This window comes from Ranitomeya imitator, chromosome 1 (assembly GCF_032444005.1).
Source record: "Ranitomeya imitator isolate aRanImi1 chromosome 1, aRanImi1.pri, whole genome shotgun sequence".
Classification (NCBI taxonomy): domain Eukaryota; kingdom Metazoa; phylum Chordata; class Amphibia; order Anura; family Dendrobatidae; genus Ranitomeya; species Ranitomeya imitator.
Genome location: NC_091282.1, coordinates 952,022,809 through 952,044,869, shown reverse-complemented (window position 1 = coordinate 952,044,869; position 22,061 = coordinate 952,022,809).

The following is a 22,061-nucleotide window of genomic DNA, read 5'->3' as shown; positions in this document are numbered from 1 at the left end:
ATGGGTTAGGGTTGGGATGAAGACTGTGGCAAGGTCTGGGATGAAGTTGCATGAGATCGGGTTAAGTGCTCAGGTGGTGAGATGCGATCTCGAGAGTAGAGTGGAGAGTCGATCTTCTGTAATGGTGGAGAAGTTAGTTTTGGAGGTGGAGGGCTGGGCAGTTGGGAGGAAGGGCTCTGAGGGTTGTCGACCAAAACCGTCTCTGATGTATATGATTCACATTATACAGCTAGCTGCATACATTACATAGACAACTCAGCTGGATCGTGCTGAGTTGTCTGTGTATTGATTGACAGCTCAACATTCCAGTCTGTGACTGGGAGGTGCTGGGCTTTTCTCCAGGTGTTTTCTGTTCAGGAAATTGCCTAGCTACTTAACTGAGCTGTCTGCCTCTGATCCCTGCCAGATGTAGTTTGTGCTTCCAGGTAAGTGTTTACCTGATTCTGTTGTGCTATATTCTGATCTTCTGCTGCCTGACCCTCTGGACCATGTTCTGACCATCCCTTCTTCTTGTCCTTTTGCTTTGATCTGCTATTTTCTGGTATTTTAACCCCAGACCATGACCTGACTTACGCCTTTGTCTTTCTCCTTGCTTTTCTATGCTTTATTGGTGCTGACAGCAGAATGTGTGACTTCTGTGCCTCATGGTCTATGCGTGAGTTGTAACTAGCATCATATCCTGTCTGGCCCTATTCTGTTTTATTCTCCTCAATGGATCCAGTTCGTATACTCTGTGATTAGGTGACAAATGTGACCAGATGGTTCAAGATCTGGCCAGGGATCACCAGAGGCTTGACTCATCACAGTCCCACCTTCAGGGTCAGTTTACTACTCTTGGTGCTTCCCAAAGCTCTCCACTATTGACTTCTGGACCTGCTGATGTGCAGTTGACTGCCCCAGAATCAGTTGTGGCACTTCCTGACAGATTTTTGGGGGAGAGGGATCAGTTTAAGGTATTCAGGAAGAGCTATAATCTATTTATACTCTTCGACCCCGGTCTTCTGGTGATGAGTCCGAACATGTGGAAAAAATCATGTCCCTATTGCATGGGGGTCCTCAGACTTGGGCATTCTCTTTGTCTCCAAAAGCCCCAGAATGGTCTTCTGTTGACACCTTTTTTGACACCTTAGGAATGATTTATGACAAACCTGACAGAGTTCAAGTCACAGAGGCTGAGATCATGGGACCACACTGCTGATGATTATAGTTAGGAGTTCTTTATGAATGACATTTATTTTTATATTATTGGATGGTTTATTTTGGTATCTCTTGATGATATTCCATTTTTTTCATCTGACCTAAGTTCACACTATGAGTATGTTCGTTATGTTTTACAAAAACTCAGTGAAAATTCTTTGTTTGCTAAATGAGAAAAGTTTACATTCTCTGTTTAAGAAATATCATTTCTGAGGTTCAATGTATCTGTTGAAGGGTTTAAGATGGATCCTGGGAAGGTGCAGGCTATAACTGATTGTTTTCAACCTCACGGTCATAAAGCACTGCTGAGTTTTTTGGATTTGCGAATTACTATAGAAAATGTATTAGTAGTTTTTACTTACCCATATTAAAGTGCAAGTGCAATTCAATGCTCTCTGGGGAAATTTACTTTTTGCATTTGTGAAGTCAGAACTCCATCTTCTTTTAGCCCATATGATATTTGAGTTCTTTCTCACATTATCCAATTAATATATTCAGATAGAATGTTTTGACTTTTCAAATGATGCAATTACATTTAACCTATCTGTGTAGTATTTCTGGAATTTTCTTACTAGCAAAAAGCTATATGTAGATTCTTTTGGTGGCCATTCATACTTAACAATATTTATGGCTTTGAATAGACTTCTGAGGTTTGCGCATGTGCTAAAGTTTGTCATAACTGGCTGTCAAGGAAATTGGCTCCATTGCCTATTCCAGATTTTTTAAACTGAGCATGCATGAAGAATTTCTAATTCCTATAATTTAACCCATTTTTCCATTCAGGAAAAAAATCTCTCTCTCTCAGTTTTTTACAATCCGCACAGGATCCGTCTTTTCAACACTTTGATGGATTGTGACTGATTCTAAAAAAACTGATGTGTGAAATAGGCCTAACAGTTGGGTTAACCAGTCTGCTGGAACCCAGCCATTTTTTATAATTATGGTTATCATCCTCATTTTGGTGAATTCTAGATGATGAATTCTGGTTGTCCTGGAATAGAGGTTGCCATACAGAAACTTGGGGATGTCTGTAGGGAGTTTCAGAAGAATATTTTGGAAATTTCAGCTGCAATTCTCTTTGGATAAGTCTCTATGAGCTTTCCACTGGAATTTTTGCACATTCCTCAAGGCAAAACTGCTCCGGTTCCTTCAAGTTAGATGGTTTCCCCTGGAGAACAGCAATCTTCAAGTCTGACCACAGATTCTCAATTGGTCTGGGCTTTGACTAAAGGTACCTTCACACTAAGCGACGCTGCAGCGATACTGACAACGATGTTGATCGCTGCAGCGTCGCTGTTTGGTCGCTGGAGAGCTGTCACACAGACAGCTCTCCAGCGACCAACGATGCCGGTAACCAGGGTAAACATCGGGTTACTAAGCGCAGGGCCACGCTTAGTAACCCGATGTTTACTCTGGTTACCAGCGTAAAAGTAAAAAAAACAAACACTACATACTTACCTTCCGCTGTCTGTCCCCGGCGCTGTGCTTTCCTGCACTGACTGTGAGCACAGTGGGCGGAAAGCAGAGCGGTGACGTCACCGCTGTGCTTTCCGGCTGGCCGGCGCTCACAGCCAGTGCAGAGAAGCACAGCGCCAGTGACAGACACCGGAATGTAAGTATGTAGTGTTTGTTTTTTTACTTTTACGCTGGTAACCAGGGTAAACATCGGGTTACTAAGCGCGGCCCTGCGCTTTGTAACCCGATGTTTACCCTGGTTACCAGTGAAGACATCACTGAATCGGCGTCACACACGCTGATTCAGCGATGTCTGCAGGGAGTCCAGCGACGAAATAAAGTGCTGGACTTTCTGCAGCGACCAACGACATCACAGCAGGATCCTGATCGCTGCTGCGTGTCAAACTGAACGATATCGCTATCCAGGATGCTGCAACATCACGGATCGCTAGCGATATCGTTCAGTGTGACGGTACCTTAAGGCACTTAAAACATTTATATGTTTCCTCTTTAAACCACTTGAGTGTTGCTTTAGCAGTATGCTTTGGTTCATTGTCTTGTTGGAAAGTGAAACTCTGTCCCAGTCTCAAACCACTGACAAAGTAGCACTCTGTAGCGCTATAGCATGCAAACATGAAATATATGAAATTTGAATTGCATTACTACTCTAGAAAATTAGAAAAATGTAGAATACTTAGTGCATAAATTGGCCAATTCATGTGCACCTAGCAGCCACGATAAGGTGAATCTCATTGCTGGGAACCTGCCTAATGCAAATCCTCTGTTCGACTAAAGCCTACATTTCTATGGGAAGGTAGGATCTTGCTGTAATTAAAATGCCTGCGACTGAGGTGTGGAGTGCTCAGTCAGAGAGCCTATGTATACAAATATCACCGTCTCATCTAAACAGAAATCCACCCCTCAGGTTGGTCGTATGAACAGTGTAAAAATCTTAGGTTGTGGGTTGTAATAATCACCTAGGCAGGTTAACAGTTCAACTATTTTTTATTCCTTGCGTCCATAATCTTAGAGCAACTTCAGATAGATGGCCACAATGTAATGCCCCCATTCCACAAGATCCCAACCCGAGGCCAGTCGTTCCACTGACCCAGAACCAGGCAATATCCACTATCTCCAAACGTTTAGTTGGCTCACAGCTTTTGAATCACCTGCTGGTATAGTCTCCAGTCACAGCCAAAGCTCCTCCAGCCGACGGATACCATGACCATAGCACATTTATCCAGCTCCAGCCAGCAATAAGGCTACGTTCACATTGGCGTTCCGCCAATGTGCGTCGCTGTTGCGCCGGCGACGCAGCGGCGACGCAGCGGCGACACGCCCCTATGTTTAACATAGGGGACGCGTGCGTTGTTTTGGTGGCATTTTTCGCCACGTGCGTCGTTTCCGACGCTAGCGTCGGACGCAAGAAAACGCTACATTGTAGCATTTTCTGTGCGTCCGATTTTCGTCAAAAACGACGCACGCGTCGCAAAACGCGCGCGTTTTTGCGCGCGTTTGCGCGCGTTTTTACGTGCGTCGCGCGTTGCGTCGCCGACGCAGGGCGGCGCAACGCTAGTGTGAACCTAGCCTAACAACTCCATTTCCTCGTCAGTGTCCTAAATACTCCAAGTAGCTCCTTCAGAATTGAGCCTGGCCTTCGGGAAACACCCCCACAAAGCTAACTGTTCATTGATGGAGGTATTTTCCTATGGCTGAGCCCCTCCCCTGGGACTGCATGTGAGCCCCTCAGTGGTGACGGCTCAACTGGGTATATTACCCACATCCATATAATGGGACTAGCGACTGGGAGAACAATGGCTTAATTGATGCCACTGATTAGAGTAATGGAATGTTTGCTTTACCTTTGCCAATCTTGTGTCTGATGTTATGTATACATAAGGTCCAGCCTGCACATCTGCTTACTGTCACTGAAAAGAAACATCGATTTTTGAGGCTGGACACTTTCCAGAAGGGATTTGTGCACCTTAAACTGATGAGCAAGCAAATCTCTAATAAAACACAACAATATGATTGACTTAACCAGTGCTTTGTGCTGGAAAAAGTTTGCATCTCCGTGAACTCTGCTCTATGTCTATGGGTCCAATAGTCTTTCACAAATAGTTTTTCACAAATAAACACAAGTCATATCAAATAAATTTTACCACTATCATGAAGTACAATATGTGCCTAGAAAACAGTGTCAGAATCACCAGAATCTGTTGAAGTGCTCCAGAGTTATAACTTCATAAAGGGACAGTGGTCAGAATTGTAAAAATTGGTCTGCTCATTAACATGCAAACCACCCTCGGGGTTAAAGGTAGAGAGACCCGGGTCTCTGACCTTATGATCCTCTTAAACCCTGATATGTCCCCTCCCCCACATCAATGAGGAATGGGACATAAATGTACAATAAACAAGGCACAAAGACAAAACAGGGATAACAGAAAACCATTATCATGCAGAAGCACTCACAAACAATAAGGAGAAGGATAGAGACAGGGAGGAATAAACTAAATCGGGATAGGGTCCAGGAGATAAACGCTTGTGCACAGCAACAAACAACAGATCACTACTACTACAACTCCCTTCCAACTACTCAGCTTTAGCAGTTAATACAGGAAAACGAATCTTTCACTGGCAAGGACTAAACGCCCAGAGACAGTATATATAGAGGTCGTATATGATAAGCAGTTGCAGCTGAGAACAACCATGCTGAAAGAGTCTTTAACCCTTTCAGCATTGAAGAAACGGAAATCCATCTAAAATAAGACATTAATCAAATCATGTCTAAAGAGGACTGCGATTCATTACCCGACATAACCTTCTAACTCCAGGTCTTCAAACGGTACGTGACACCCAACAAAATTAAGACTTTGTGAGTAGCCTAGTCAAAGTCCTGACATTAATCTGATTGATATGCTGTGGTCTGACTTTGAAAAGGTGGTTCATGCTGGAAAACCCTTCAATGTGGCCGAACTACAACAATTCTGCAAAGATGAATAGGCCAAAGTTCCTCCAGAGCGTTGTAAAAGACTCATTTCCTGTTATCACAGCTTGATTGCAGTTGTTGCTGGTAAGGGTGGCCAAGCCAGTTATTAGGTTTAGGGGGTAATCACTTACAGGACCCTGTAGGTTTGGATTTCTTTTTCCCTAAATAATAAAGATTTTCATTTAAAAACTGTATTTAGTGTTTACTTGTGTTATCTTTGTTTAATATCTAAATTTGTTTGGTGATCTGAAACATTTAAGTGTGACAAACATGCGAAAGAATAGGAAATCAGGAAGGGGCAAACACTTTTTCATACTGTATGTGTATATTAGAACAAACAAAGAAAATGGACGAAACAGCTTAAATGGAAACGAAATCCGTATATAAACATCTACTGTAATAGTGGCATATATGTCCTAAACAGTGATAGAATAAAATACCTTTATTGAATAGTGAGTGGCAAAAGTTGGCACTGTGTGCAAGAGTGCCAGCACAATTACAATGATAAGATTAAAAAGACAATTTAAAAAATGAGACAAACTGTGTACAAGATATAGTTGGTAGAAAAGAAAGGGGGACCACAGGGAAAATGATGACAATTAGGTTTTAAGGGGCTTTATAAGTTAAGGTGCAAAGTAATACTGTTCCCATAGAGGATATGCCTATACACACGTGGTCAAAATTGTTGATACCCCTTAGTTAACCCCTTAGTGACAGAGCCAATTTTGTACTTAATAACCAGGCCAATTTTTACAATTCTGACCACTGTCACTTTATGAGGTCATAACTCTGGAACACTTTAACGGATCCCGCTGATTCTTAGTTTTTTCGTGACATATAGTACTTTATGTTAGTGGTAAAATTTCTTTGATATGACTTGTGTTTATTTATGAAAAAAACGGAAATATGGTGAAAATTTTTAAAATTTCACAATTTTCAAACTTTTCATTTTTATGCCCTTAAATCAGAGAGCTATGTCACATAAAATAGTCAATAAATAACATTTCCCGCATGTCTACTTTACATCAGCACAATTTTGGAAACAAATTTTTTTTTGTTAGGAAGTAAAAAGGGTTAAAAGTTGACTAGTGATTTCTCATTTTTACAACACCATTTTTTTAGGGACCATATCACATCCGAAGTCACTTTGAGGGGTGTGCATGACAGAAAATACCCAAAAGTGACAACATTCTAAAAACTGCACCCCTCAAGGTGCTCAAAACCACATTCAAGTAGTTAATTAACCCTTTACGTGCTTCACAAGAACAGTAACATTTTTTCACAAACATTTTCTTTCAGAACCAGTTTTTTTTAACAAATGTAAAAAGAGAAAATTAACTACAAATTTGTTGTGCAATTTCTCCTGATTACGCCGATACTCCATATGTGGGGGTAAACCACTGTTTTGTTGCATGGCAGCGCTCGGAAGGTAGGGAGCATCGTTTGACTTTTTCAATGCAGAATTGGCTGGAATTGAGATCGGACGCCATGTTACGTATAAAGAGCCCCTGATGTGCCTAAACTCTGGAAACCTCCCACAAGTGACACCATTTTGGAAACTAGACCCCCAAGGAACTTATCTAAGATGTGTGATGAGCACTTTGAACCCCCAAGTGCTTCACAGAAGTTTATAACGTAGAGCCGTGAAAATAAAAAAAATCATATTTTTTCCACAAAAATGATCTTTTTGCCCCCCAATTTTTATATTATCAAGGGTAACAGGAGAAATTAGACTTCCAAAGTTGTTGTGCAATTTGTCCTGAATACGATGATACATTATATGTGGAGGTAAACAACTGTTTGAGCACATAGCAGAGCTCGGAAGAGAAGGAGTGCCATTTAACTTTTTCAATGTAGAATTGGCTGGAATTGAGATCGGATGCCATGTCGCGTTTGGAGAGCCCCTGATGTGCCTACCATCACAATCCATTTTTGGATCTGTGGCAGATTAAAACTTTTTCCTTTCAGGCCATAGGGGGTTAATGTCAGTGTTTTTTTTCCCCTGGTGGCCTGCTGGTGTAATTGCATTGTTGCTGGGTCAGCTGTTGTCGGTGGTAACCACTCCCACATCCTTTAAAAGGTCACCTGATGCACCAGCTGATTGTTGGTGTTAGTTCATTCTGCAGCGACCTTGCTGGGAGGAGCTTTCTGGGAGCAGTGGTTCGACAGCTGTGTTTAGTTTATCTGGTGTCATTATCTTGCTATGCTTTGCAGCAGAAAGCTAAGTTTGGTATTTTTAATACCCTGTCCCTTTCAATTTCAGTGTCTGTCTTACCTTACCTTGTGTTGTCTTAGTGCAGTGGTGGGACCAGTGTTCTCACTTGCCAATTCCCTACTTAGGGATAGGAGCAGGGCAAGTGAGGGTTTAGCATCCTGGTCAGTGATGGGTTGAATGAAGCCATATAGGGACGTTAGTAAGAGCAGGGCACATACTCAGGTGAGTGCAGGTGGTGTCCATTCCCCGTTCCCTACCGGCAGGGCCCACTGTTGTTAAAGTTTCCCTGGTGTCCCCTGCTGTGTTGTGCCGTCTGGTGACCGACCAATCGTGAGGTTGTGTCACACCGCTTCAGTCACATCGTTACATTAACACCGACCATCACATTTTTTCTGGTGAGCCATGGCCCAAATGCAGGCCTTTGCCCAACTGTTCCAGACTCTCACCACTGAGCTTAAGGCGCTGCGTGGTGAGGTGATGCAGCAGTTGTTGGGGTTCTGGGCCTCGGCTCAGGTACAGGCTCAACCAGAACCCAAAATATCTCTCCCTGACAGGTTCTCTGGAGGGAGAGATACATTTTTGTTTTTAAAAGAGGCTTGCAAGCTATACTTTAGGCTCCACCCTCGTTCATCAGGGAGTGAGGAACAACGAGTGGGAATCATCGTTTCCCTTCTTAAGGGTGATCCCCAATCCTGGGCCTTCTCCCTGCCAACCGGTTCTCCATCTCTACGGTCAGTGGACGAGTTTTTTGCTGCTCTGGTGTATGGTGATCCCAATGGCATCTCCCTGGCAGAGTCCTGACTCCGTAAAATCAAGCAGGGGGCCGGCCGGGTTAGTACTGTTCAGGAGGTGGGCCATTGACACACAGTGGAATGACCCTGCCCTTAGGAGCAATTTTATGCAGGGTCTGTCCCCAAGGTTGCAGGATAATCTCGTGCAGTACGCCGCCCCCAGGTCGTTGGAGGCCGCCATGTCTCTTGCAATCTGGGTGAATAGACGTTTGAGGGAGAGGCATACACCAAATGTGCCCCTGTATTCCTTGCTAGGGAGGAGTACACACCTGAGCAGGTGGGCGAACCCATGCAGGTGGGAGGAGTTGGTTCCCAAATGGGGTTGCCTGCAGTTCGCCGTGGAGAGGGGGCATGTTTTACTGTTGGCAGACCGGTCATTTTATCAATGTCTGCCCAGCGTGTACCAAAGTACCTGCACCATCTCAAGAGCCGCGTCCCCCTGGTCGTGTGGAGGGAGGCGACCAGGGTATATATATTTCCTCCATTTTCTCGTCTCAGTGTACCTTACCTGCTGAGGTGGTTGTTGGTGGGGTAACTGAGAATATTCCGGTGCTGGTGGACAGTGGAGCGGGAGTCAATATGGTGGATGCTCATTTTGTCCAGATCCATGGCCTGATGAGTAGGATGCTAGTGAGACCCCTAAGCGTCCAGGCCATTGACTCTGCCCCGCATAGCCAGGGGAGGGTTACGCAAGTCGTAGACAATATACATCTGCATATAGGGGCTTGTCATGAAGAGTCCCTGTCATGCTACGTCTTGAAGGGCATGCCAACTCCCATGGTTTTAGGTCTCCCTTGGTTGAAAAAACACAACCCGGTCATAGATTGGCGGTCCAGGGAAGTTGTCAGCTGGGGTCAGTTGTGTAAGGACTGCTGCCCGGGAAATACAATCTCTGCCGTCCTTCTACAACCTATCCCTTCTCTGGTGGGGGCAGCAGAGGTGCTGCCAGGGAGTAGGGTCAAGACTCTACCCTCAATACAACCTAACCCTGTGTATCAGTCTTTTTAGAAGGGGTCAGGGGAGGGTGGTGGTTCCCTCTGTGCATAGTGGGTGTGTGAATTTGGTGACACAGGGGGACGCCTCTGTTGTTGGTTCTTTTGGTGTGTTGTATCGTTTGGTGACCGACCAATCGTGAGGTCGTGTCACACCGCTTCAGTCACATCGTGACACATAAACAGTGGAAACCCCCCACAATTCACCCCATTTTGGAAACTAGACCACCCAAGGAACTTATCTAGATGTGTGCTGAGCACTTTGAACCCCAAATTGTTTCACTAAAGTTTATAACGCAGAGCCGTGAAAATAAAAAATGATATTTAGCCTCCAATTTTTTTATTTTCACACGGGTAACAGGAGAAATTGGACCCCAAAAGTTGTTCTCCAATTTGTCCTGAGTACGCCGATACCCCATATGGGGGTAAACCACTGTTTGGGCGGATGGCAGAGCTCGTAAGGGAAGGAGCACCGTTTTACTTTTTCAACGCAGAATTGGCCGGAATTGAGATTGGACTCCATGTCGCGTTTGGAGAGCCCCTGATGTGCCTAAACAGTGGAAACCCCCCAATTCTAACTCAAACCCTAACCCCAACACACCCCTAACCCTAATCCCAACCCTAACTATAGCCCCATCCCTACCTATAGCCCTAACCTAAGTTTAGCCCGAACCCTAATCCAAATCCCAACCCTAACAATAGCCCTAAATATAAATATACCGTATTTTTCGCTTTGTAAGACGCACTTTTTTCCCCCCAAACTTGGGGGGAAATGGGGGTGTCTTAGAAAGTGAACATGCCTTACCGGGGGGAGGGGGGTGTCCGGGTGTCTCCGGTTGCCCGGCGGTTGCTGGCCGTTGCTGCGGGTGTCTCCGGTGCCCAGCGGTGCTGCGTGGGTGTCTGGCACTGCCAGGGGCTCTGCCGACATTTTGCGACAGGCAGAGCCCCGGCACTTCCAGGGTTCCACGTGGGGCGGCGCATGTGCAGCGCCCCAGAGATCTGGTCATTGCAGTATGACGCTCTGCCACTAAGGGGAGTGATGGTACATCTGATGGCACTGAAGGAATTCTCCTGACCAGGTATCACCAGAACACATTACACTTCACACTCCGGCCACTAGGGGGAGCAAAGGGCTTTATTTATTGGGCCACTCCTCACACTGGTAAAACTAGGGGTCAGGAAGGAAGTTAGTCAGAAGCTGACTGGGTTGGATTCAGGCAACATCCCGTGGCAGGGGGTGTTGCAGGGAGAAGACACAGGGGGGTCCCTGTCAGGCGTGGGAACCTGGCAGGTGCCTAGCGAACAGAACAGAACGTAACGGAACAGCGCCTGCACACCCCACGGCGGTATCCAAGAGAGAGACACGAAGGGAAGGATATTGTGGAACAGTGTAAACGAGATCAAGCACATGGGAGTACCAGTAGGAGTCGTGCCGTGAGACCGAGGCTACATCCTACTGAGGCGTGTAGCCGGTGGCCGGAACACCGCGGGAGTAACTGACTCCAGGCCTTACTCCGAATTCCGCAGGACAGTTAATTATAGGTTGGCTGTCTCACCTAAACACCTACGAAGACATAGGGGGCAACTGTGGGAGAGGGGCATCTCTAGGGTCCCGGAAGAACTCCAGGCCCTCCCGTCATACGGGTGCGTCCTAGCCATAACATACCTGGGGGACGTTGAACTAGTAACATCTGGAACTAAAGAGAGAGCTGTAGAGAACGAACGAACGAGAACAGCAGTTGTGAGGACTATTCCGAATGCTCAGCAGGGTAGGACTACAACACACAGGCGTTAGTGGTAGGCAACGATTTCCATCTGCGAAGGAAACTCTGGAAGTGCCCATCGAACCGGCCGGTCTCAGATAGCCCTGTTATACGTGCTCTGGATTGAGGATCCTGAAGTCTTCAGTAAAGAGGTAAAGAGACTGCAACCCTGTGTCCTCGTTATTGACTGCACCTCACACCATTACCATCTACCTTACTGGGAAGCCCTGGGGATATACTTCACCTGTGGGAAGGTATACCATCCAGCTGCCATTCCATCACCCCAGCGGACCCCACAGCAGCGTCGGTCATCCTGACCGAACACCACAGGTGGCGTCACGAACCCCTAACAGATTGCACCACCCTTATTGGACGCCCCTTAGCAGGGTCGCGGACCGGGTCTAACCACCGTGACAGCCTCAGAACCGAAGCAGAGAGGTCCGGTGCCGAAAACGCGTGGCCCTGTGTCTGGGGGCTCTCCACATGCGCTGATGGTGATCTCGGGATCAAGATCTCGAGAGATGAGATTTCATGCTTCCACTGAATTTCTAAAAAAATAAAACTCATGAAATACGCCTGGACAGAAATGATGGTACACCTGAACATAATGGATTAAGATGTTTATGTGTATATGTATGTAGTGTGTATGTGTATGTTTATGTGTGCGCATGTCTGTCGGTATCTATTACACTCGGCACTGAGCAGCAGTGTGTATGTGTATATTTATGTGTGTGTAGTATGCACATCTGTCTGCATCTATTACACCCAGCGCTGAGCAGCAGTGGTTATATGTGTGTAGTGTATATTTATGTGTGTGGGGTGCGTATGTGTATATTTATGTGTGTGTGGTGTGCTCGGCTGTCTGTATCCATTACACCCAGAACTGAGCAGCCGTCTGTATATGTATGCAGTGTGTATATTTATGTGTAGTGTGCCTTTCTGTCTATATTACACCCAGCACTGACTGAGCAGCAGTGTGTATATGTATGCAGTGTGTATGTGTATATTTATGTGTGCGCACGTCTGTCTCTATTACACAAAGCGCTGAGCAGCAGTGTGTATGTGTATAGTGTATGTAGTGTGTAAATTTATGTGTGTGGTGTGCACGGCTGTATGTATCTATTACACCCATTGCTGAGCAGCAGTGTGTATCTACATGCAGTATGTACAGTGGGTACGGAAAGTATTCAGACCCTTTTAAATTTTTCACTCTTTGTTTCATTGCAGCCATTTGGTAAATTCAAAAAAGTACTTTTTTTTCTCATTAATGTACACTCTGCACCCCTTCTTGACTGAAAAAAACAGAAATGTAGAAATTTTTGCAAATTTATTAAAAAAAACTGAAATAACACATGGTCATAAGTACTCCGACCCTTTTGAGTTAGTACAACCATGAGTCTTCTTGGAAATTATGCAAAAAGTTTTTTACACTTGTATTTGGGGATTCTCTCCAGTTGCGTCAGGTTGGATGGTGAACGTTGGTGGACAGCCATTTTCATGTCTCTCCAGAGATGCTCAATTGGGTTTTGGTCAGTGCTCTGGCTGGCCCAGTCAAGAATGGTCACAGAGTTGTTCTGAAGCCACTCCTTTGTTATTTTAGCTGTGTGCTTAGGGTCACTGTCTTGTTGGAAGTTGAACCTTCGACCAAGACTGAGGTCCAGAGCACTCTGGAAGAGGTTTTCATCCAGGATATCTCTATACTTGGCCACATTTAGGTTTCCTTCAATGACAACTAGTCGTCCTGTCCCTGCAGCTAAAAAATACCCCCATAGCATGATGCTGCCACCACGTTATACTGTTGGGATTGTATTGGGCAGGTGATGAGCAGTGCCTGGTTTTCTCCACATATACCGCTTAGAATTATCACCAAAAAGGTCTATCTGTTACGGATCTGCAACACAGGACTGAGGTAGAAGGGGGAAAACTGACCCTGCACTATGACTAGGCTGAAACCCTACGATGGAGTTGGCGACCCATTCCTTGCGAATAGACCCACCGACGATCCTAGGTTAATCGCAAGCGAAGACCTAAAAGAACTAAGGACAGGGTACAAAAATGGGTCACCTCCTATTAGAAAACAAAGAGAAGGCTGCAGAAACCAATAGAAAACAGAAACTAACGCTAGCAGAACCAGAGGTACCAGCACTGCACAAATAACACAGAGAAGACAAAGCAAAGCACCAAGCTAGAGCTCAAGCAGATAAATACTGTTGTCGAGCAAGGACTGGGAGGCAGGTTAATAAAGAGTGAAACAAACACCTGACCCAAGACAAACCCAGCACCAGAGGAAAAAGACCAGCAGCCAGAACTCCACAAGAAAATGGCGGATAGTCACAAACTAAACAGATTCTAACACTATCTTCGTCTCATCAGACCAGAGAATCTTATTTCTCATAGTCTGGGAGTCTTCATATGTTTTTTTTGGCAAACTTTATGCGGCTTTCATATGTCTTGCACTGAGGAGAGGCTTCCGTCTGGCCACTCTGCCATAAAGGCCTGACTGGTGGAGGGCTGCAGTGATAGTTGACTTTATGGCACTTTCTACCATCTCCCTACTGCATCTCTGGAGCTCATCTACAGTGATCTTGGGATTCTTCTTTTCCTCTCTCACCAAGGCTCTTCTCTCATGATTGCTCAGTTTGGCTGGATGGCCAGGTCTAGGAAGACCTCAGGTGGTCCCAAATGTCTTCCATTTAACCCCTTTACCCCCAAGGGTGGTTTGCATCTTAATGACCAGGCCAATTTTTACAATTCTGACCACTGTCCCTTTATGAGGTTATAACTCTGGAACGCTTCAACCGATCCCGGTGATTCTGACATTGTTTTCTCATGACATATTGTACATCATGATAGTGGTAAAATTTCTTTGATATTACCTGCATTTCTTGTTTGTGAAAAAAACGGAAATTTGGCGAAAATTTTGAAAATTTTGCAATTCTCCAAATTTGAATTTTTATGCAATTAAATCACAGAGATATGTCACACAAAATACTTAATAAGTAACATTTCCCACATGTCTACTTTACATCAGCACAATTTTGGAACCAAAATTTTTTTTGTTAGGGAGTTATAAGGGTTAAAAGTTGACCAGCAATTTCTCATTCTTGCAACACCATTTTTTTTAGGGACCACATCTCATTTGAAGTCATTTTGAGGGGTCTACATGATAAAAAATAACCAAGTTTGACACCATTCTAAAAACTGCACCCCTCAAGGTGCTCAAAACCACATTCAAGAAGTTTATTAACCCCTCAGGTGTTTCACAGGAATTTTTAGAATGTTTAAATAAACATGAACATTTAACTTTTTTTCACAAATTTTTTTAATTCAGCTCCAATTTGTTTTATATTACCAAGGGTAACAGGAGAAAATGGACCCCAAAGGTTGTTGTACAATTTGTCCTGAGTACGCTGATACCCCACATGTGGGGGTAAACCACTGTTTGGGTGCATGGCAGAGCTCGGAAGGGAAGGAGCGCCATTTGACTTTTCAATGCAAAATTGACTGGAATTGAGATGGGACGCCATGTTGCGTTTGGAGAGCCCCTGATGTGCCTAAACATTGAAACCCCCCACAAGTGACACCATTTTGGAAAGTAGACCCCCTAAGGAACTTATCTAGATGTGTAGTGAGCACTTTGACCCACCAAGTGCTTCACAGAAGTTTATAATGCAGAGCTGTAAAAATAAAAAATCATATTTTTTCACAAAAATTATCTTTTCGCCCCCAATCTTTTATTTTCCCAAGGGTAAGAGAAGAAATTGGACCCGAAAAGTTGTTGTACAATTTGTCCTGAGTACGCTGATACCCTATATGTGGGGGTAAACCACTGTTTGGGCGCATGGCAGTGCTCGGAAGGGAAGGAGTGCCATTTGACTTTTCAATGCAAAATTGACTGGAATTGAGATGGGACGCCATGTTGCATTTAGAGAGCCAATGATGTGCCTAAACATTGAAACCCCCCACAAGTGACACCATTTTGGAAAGTAGACCCCCTAAGGAACTCATCTAGGTGTGTTGTGAGAGCTTTAAACCCCCAAGTGTTTCACTACAGTTTATAACGCAGAGCCGTGAAAATAAAAAATCTTTTTTTTTCCACAAAAATTATTTTTTAGCCCCCAGTTTTGTATTTTCCCAAGGGTAACAGGAGAAATTGGACCCCAAAAGTTGTTGTCCAATTTGTCTTGAGTACACTGATACCCCAAATGTGGGGGGACCACCATTTGGGCACATGGGAGAGCTCGGAAGGGAAGGAGCGCCATTTGGAATGCAGACTTAGATGGAATGGTCTGCAGGCATCACATTGCGTTTGCAGAGCCCCTAATGTACCTAAACAGTAGAAACCCCCCACAAGTAACGCCATATTGGAAACTAGACCCCCCAAGGAACTAACAAAAATTATTTTTTAGCCCCCAGTTTTGTATTTTCCCAAGGGTAACAGTAGAAAATGGACTCCAAAAGTTGTTGTCCAATGTGTCCTGAGTACGCTGATACCCGATATGTTGGGGTAAACCCCTGTTTGGGCACACGGGAGAGCTTGGAAAGGAAAGAGCACTGTTTTACTTTTTCAACGCAGAATTAGCTGGAATTGAGATCGGATGCCATGTCGCGTTTGGAGAGCCCCTGATGTGCCTAAACAGTGGAACCCCCCAATTATAACTAAAACCCTGATCCAAACACACCCCTAACCCTAGTCTCAACGGTAACCCTAAACACACCCCTAACCCTAATCCCAACCCTATTCCCAACCGTAAATGTAATCCAAGCCCTAACTTTAGCCCCAACCCTAACTCTAACTTTAGCCCCAACCCTAACTATAGCCTTAACCCTAGCCCCAACCCTAGCCCCAACCCTAACCCTAGCCCTAACCCTAGCCCTAACCCTAACTCTAGCCCTAACCCTAACCCTAATGGGAAAATGGAAATAAATACATTTTTTAAATTTTTTTAATTTTTCCCTAACTAAGGGGGTGATGAAGTGGGGTTTGATATACTTTTATAGCGGGTTATTTAGCGGACTTTTATGATTGGCAGCCGTCACACACTGAAAGACGCTTTTTATTGCAAAAAATATTTTTTGCGTTACCACATTTTGAGAGCTATAATTTTTCCATATTTTGGTCCACAGAGTCATGTGAGGTCTTGTTTTTTGCAGGATGAGTTGATGTTTTTTTGGTAACATTTTCGGGCACGTGACAGTTTTTGATCGCTTTTTATTCCGATTTTTGTGAGGCAGAATGACCAAAAACCAGCTATTCATGAATTTCTTTTGGGGGAGGCGTTTATACCGTTCCGCGTTTGGTAAAATGGATAAAGCAGTTTTATTCTTCGGGTCAGTATGATTACAGCGATACCTCATTTATATAATTTTTTTATGTTTTGGCGCTTTTATACGATAAAAACTATTTTATAGAAAAAATAATTATTTTTGCATCACATTATTATGAGGACTATAACTTTTTTACTTTTTCGCTGATGATGCTGCATGGCGGCTCGTTTTTTTGCGGGACAAGATGACGTTTTCAGCGGTACAATGGTTATTTATTTTGTTTTTTTTGATTGCGTGTTATTCCACTTTTTGTTTGGCGGTATGATAATAAAGCGTTGTTTTTTGCCTCGTTTTTTTTTTTTTACCGCGTTCACTGAAGGGGTTAACTAGCGGGACAGTTTTATAGGTGGGGTCGTTACGGATGTGGCGATACTAAATATGTGTACTTTTATTGTTTTTTTTTTTAAATTTAGATAAAGAAATGTATTTATAGGAACAATATTTTTTTTTGGGGGGGGGGAATTTTTTTTACACATGTAAACATTTTTTTTTACACTATAACATTGCCCCAGGGGGGACATCATGTTATAGTGTAAGATCGCTGATCTGACACTTTGCTATGCACTGTGTCAGATCAGCGATCTGACATGCACAGCTGCAGGCTTCACAGTGCCTGCTCTGAGCAGGAGCTGTGAAGCCACCTCCCTCCCGGGCCTGCAAGGAGAAGGAGGAGGTAAGAGACCCTCGCAGCAACGTGATCACATCGCGTTGCTGTGGGGGTCTCAGGGAAGCCCGCAGGGAGCCCCCTCCCTGCGCGATGCTTCCCTATACCCCCGGCACACCGCAATCATGTTTGATCGCAGTGTGCCGGGGGTCAATGTGCCAGGGGCGGTCCGTGACCGTTCCTGGCACATTGTGCCGGATGTCAGCTGCGATAAGCAGCTGACACCCGGCCGCGATCGGCCGCGCTCCCCCCGTGAGTGCGGCCGATCGCTATGACGTACTATCCCATCGGTGGTCATACGGGCCCACCCCACCTCAACGGGATAGTACGTCAGATGTCAGAAAGGGGTTAAGGATTATCGAGGCCACTGTGCTCTTGGGAACCTTAAGTAATGCATTCTGTTATAATCTTGGCCAGATCTGTGCCTTGTCACAATTCTGTCTCTGAGCTCCTTGGTCAGTTCCTTTGACCTTATTATTTATTATTATAGCGCCATTTATTCCATGGCGCTTTACATGTGAGGAGGGGTATACATAATAAAAACAAGTACAATAATCTTAAACAATACAAGTCACAACTGGTACAGAAGGAGAGAGGACCGTGACCGGAAGTCAGATTGTAAACGGTCGAAGAGGGAAATTATTCTCATTTCGTCTGACATGCACTGTGAGGTCTATTATAGACAGGTGTGTGCCTTTCCAAATCAAATCCTATCAGTTTCATTAAACACAGCTGGACTCCAATGAAGAAGAACCGTCTCAAGGAGGATCTCAAGGAAATGGACAGCATGTGACTTAAAGGGAACCTGTCACCCCGTTTTTTTTCGATATGAGATAAAAATATGGTTCAATAGGGCCTGAGCTCAGCTTTACATCAGCACCTTTCACGTTTCCCGATTCCCTACCTTTGCTGCCAAAATACCTTAGTAATCTCTCCGTTTTCGTATGTCAATCACCCAGATCCTGTTCGATGGGTGGGGCCTAATCGCCGATTCTCCCCACCTCCGGCTTTGTTCTACGAATCTTCTTTCCTGCTGTTGCGTAGTTTTCTGCACCTGCGCATTCCAGTGGCATCTCGAGCCTGCACAGTATGTTTTGCCCAACATTGGGCAAAGCATTCAACTCATTATTGCGCATGCGCCGGCATTTTCCTTGACGTTCTGTGCCCCGGAAATCTTTCTATGCTTTCGGGGCACAGAGTGTAGGGTCAAAATCCGGCGCATGCGCAATAATGATTTCATGCTTTGCCCACAGTTGGTTAAAGCATACTGCGCAGGCGCTAGAGGCTAATTGAATGTGCAACCCCAGAAACTGACCGGGATCTGTGGTAGTCACAGATCTAGTTACGTCTGACACGCCAAGGTGCGGGGGGAGAGACAGCGTTTAAACCCCACCCATCGGACCGGACAGGGGTGACTGACATACGAAAACGGAGAGATTACTAAGGTATTAAGGCAGCAAAGGTGGGGAATCGGGAAATATGAAAGGTTCTGATGTAAATCTCAGCTCAGGCCCTATTAAAACCATATTTTTATCTCATATCGAAAAAACAGGGTGACAGGCTCCCTTTAAATATGAGTTTCTGAGCAAAGGGCCTGAAAACTTATTATCATGTGATATTTCAGCTCTCCTTTTAAATAAATTTGCAAAAATTTCTACATTTGTTTTTTTTCAGTCAAGATGGGGTGCAGAGTGTACATTAATGTGAAAATAATGAACTTTTTTGAATTTACCAAATGGCTGCAGTGAAACAAAGTGTGAAAAATTTAAAGGGGTCTCAATACTTTTCATACCCGTTTGTTTATACAGTATGTATGTGTATATTTATGTGAAGCGTGTATGTGCACCTTTATGTATATATGTGTGTAGTGTGTATATGTATGCAGTGTGTGTGTATATAGTGCTTATATGCATGCAGTGTGTATATGTACTGTGTTCCAAATTATTATGCAAATGATATTTTTCTCGGATTTTCCTAAATGGTCGGTACAAATGACAGTCAGTCTAATAAAAGTCATCACCCGTTAAATTATACATCGAATTTTATTGAAGAAACCTCCCAATGATAACAGTATAATCTCCCAAAAAAATTAAAACTCAAAATGACCTGTTCCAAATTATTAGGCACAGTAAAATTTCTATACATTTGATATGTTTTAAAGAACTGAAAATGCTCATTTGCGGAATTTGCAGCATTAGGTCACATTCACTGAACAAAACAGCTATTTAAAGGGACTCTGTCACCTGAATTTGGAGGGAACAATCTTCAGCCATAGGGGCGGGGTTTTCGGGTGTTTGATTCACCCTTTCCTTACCCGTTGGCTGCAATATTGGATTGAAGTTCATTCTCTGTCCTCCGTAGTACATGCCTTGTGCAGGCATGTACTACGGAGGACAGAGAATGAACTTCAATCCAATATTGCAGACAGCATGCAGCCAGCGGGTAAGGAAAGGGTGAATCAAACACCCGAAAACCCCGCCCCTATGGCTGAAGATTGTTCCCTCCAAATTCAGGTGACAGAGTCCCTTTAACATAGGACCCCTTCTGTTGTGAATTCTGTGGTCAAGCTCCCTCCTGTGGTCATGAGTGGTACTTCGGCTGGTTCTGTCTATGAGCTTCCTCTGGTGGATGTGAGTGGGGCTGCGGCTTCTGAGTTCCCTTCCTCAGGTGACGAGGTTAAGTCGTTAGGTGCTGCTCTATTTAACTCCACCTAGTTCTTTGTTCCTGGCCTCCAGTCAATGTTCCAGTATTGGTCTTGCTCTCTCCTGGATCGTCTTGTGGCTAGTGTTGAGCGATACCTTCCGATATCGGAAAGTATCGGTATCGGTTTGGATCGACCGATATTCAAAAAATATCGGATATCGCCGATACCGATACCCGATCCCAATGCAAGTCAATGGGACCAAAATATCGGAATTAAAATAAACCCTTTCTTTCCTTGTAGGTTCATTCTACATGAAGGAAAACAACTAAGAATAATGTAGGATGTATGGGGGAGGTGGCGGAGACATTAAAGGCAATGAGGATTAGTCCAATCAAATAGAATAGCATGATTTTTTTTTTTTTAAAGACGTTCGGATTGAAAAAGATATTGACTATGTAAATTTTTTTTATTTTGTCAGATATTGATGTTTCACTATTCCACGACCTTCCCCTTCTTTTTTTTCCTTTTCCCACACTTTCATCTTCATCATCATCAGCATCTTTGACATCAACTTCTTCACCTTATTCATCTTCTTCTTCATCTTCTACCTATATTTTTTTTTTTATTACATTCTTCATATTCATTTTCTTCAACTATTATTATTCTTCCTATTCTACATATTCTTTTTATTCCACTGTTATTATTCTTCCTATTCTACTTCTTCATCATATTCTCATTTGTGACAGGCATTCCCGTAGTTGTTATCTATAAAAGTTGGAAGATTACACCTTCCGTTCTGCCAGTCACAAAAGTTACATTTGTCCGCGTTCAGTTTGGCCTGCAGCATCAGGCTTTATCCAGGGGCACCACGAGGAGGAACGGACTCACCCCCATACACTGCTTAGTCTTCTTCTGCATATAATTTAGATAATATCTTTTGCTCTGATATTAAGTCTTATGCTTAATGTTCTTCTGCTCTTTGTTCTGCAGCCTCTTGTTCTTCTGCTTCTCGGTCTTCCATGTTGTCGTCTCCAGGGTCGTCGTCTCCAGTGTCGTCATCTCCGCCGTTGTCGTCTCAGCCGTCGTCGTCTCTGCCGTCGTCGTCTCCGCCGTCGTCGTCGTCGTCATCGGGGTGGTCTTCCGGGTCGTCGTCATCGGGGTGGTCTTCCGGGTCGTCGACGTTAGGGTCTTCAACTTGGAAATGTAGCAGAAGGTACAAGAAGGCTGAGAAAATGCCAAGAACCAGCTGATGGAACTGGAACTCGGATGGCTACCCGAAGGTTCAAGAGCCTATGGAACTACCGAGGACCAGCTGACGTTACTGGAACCCGGTTACTAAGCAGGAGGTACCCGTGCTAAAAAGCACTACCAAGGACCGCCTGACGTTGGCGGAACTCGGATACCCAGAAGGAGGCACCTAAGCCAAAGGCTCTGCCCGGAACCAGCTGACGTTACTGGAACCAGGATGGGGAGCAGAAGGTACAAGAGCAAAAGACACTGCCGAGAACCAGCTGACGGTACTGGAACCCGGATGGGTAGCCGAAGGTCCAAGAGCCAATGGAACTACCAAGGACCAGCTGACGTTACTGGAACCCGGTTACTAAGCAGGAGGTACCCGTGCCTGAAAGCACTACCAAGGACCACCTGACGTTGGTGGAACTTGGATACCCAGAAGGAGGCACCTAAGCCAAAGGCTCTGCCCGGAACCAGCTGACGGTACTGGAACCAGGATGGGGAGCAGAAGGTACAAGAGCAAAAGACACTGCCGAGAACCAGCTGACGGTGCTGGAACCAGGTGGTGGACCCGAAGGCCCACAGGAGAGGAGAGAACAGCTAGGCCGCGAGGCAGCCGCAGTTACCGAACCCCAACAGTCCTACAGGGGGAGCTGGGCCTACTGGCACTACAGAACCAGCCTTGACTACCAGTTCACGCAGCCCACATAGGAAGCTCCTAAACTGGAGGCACCCTGGAGTTGGCTAACTCGACCGCACCACGACGGGGCAAGCATAGGCGTCTCAGTGA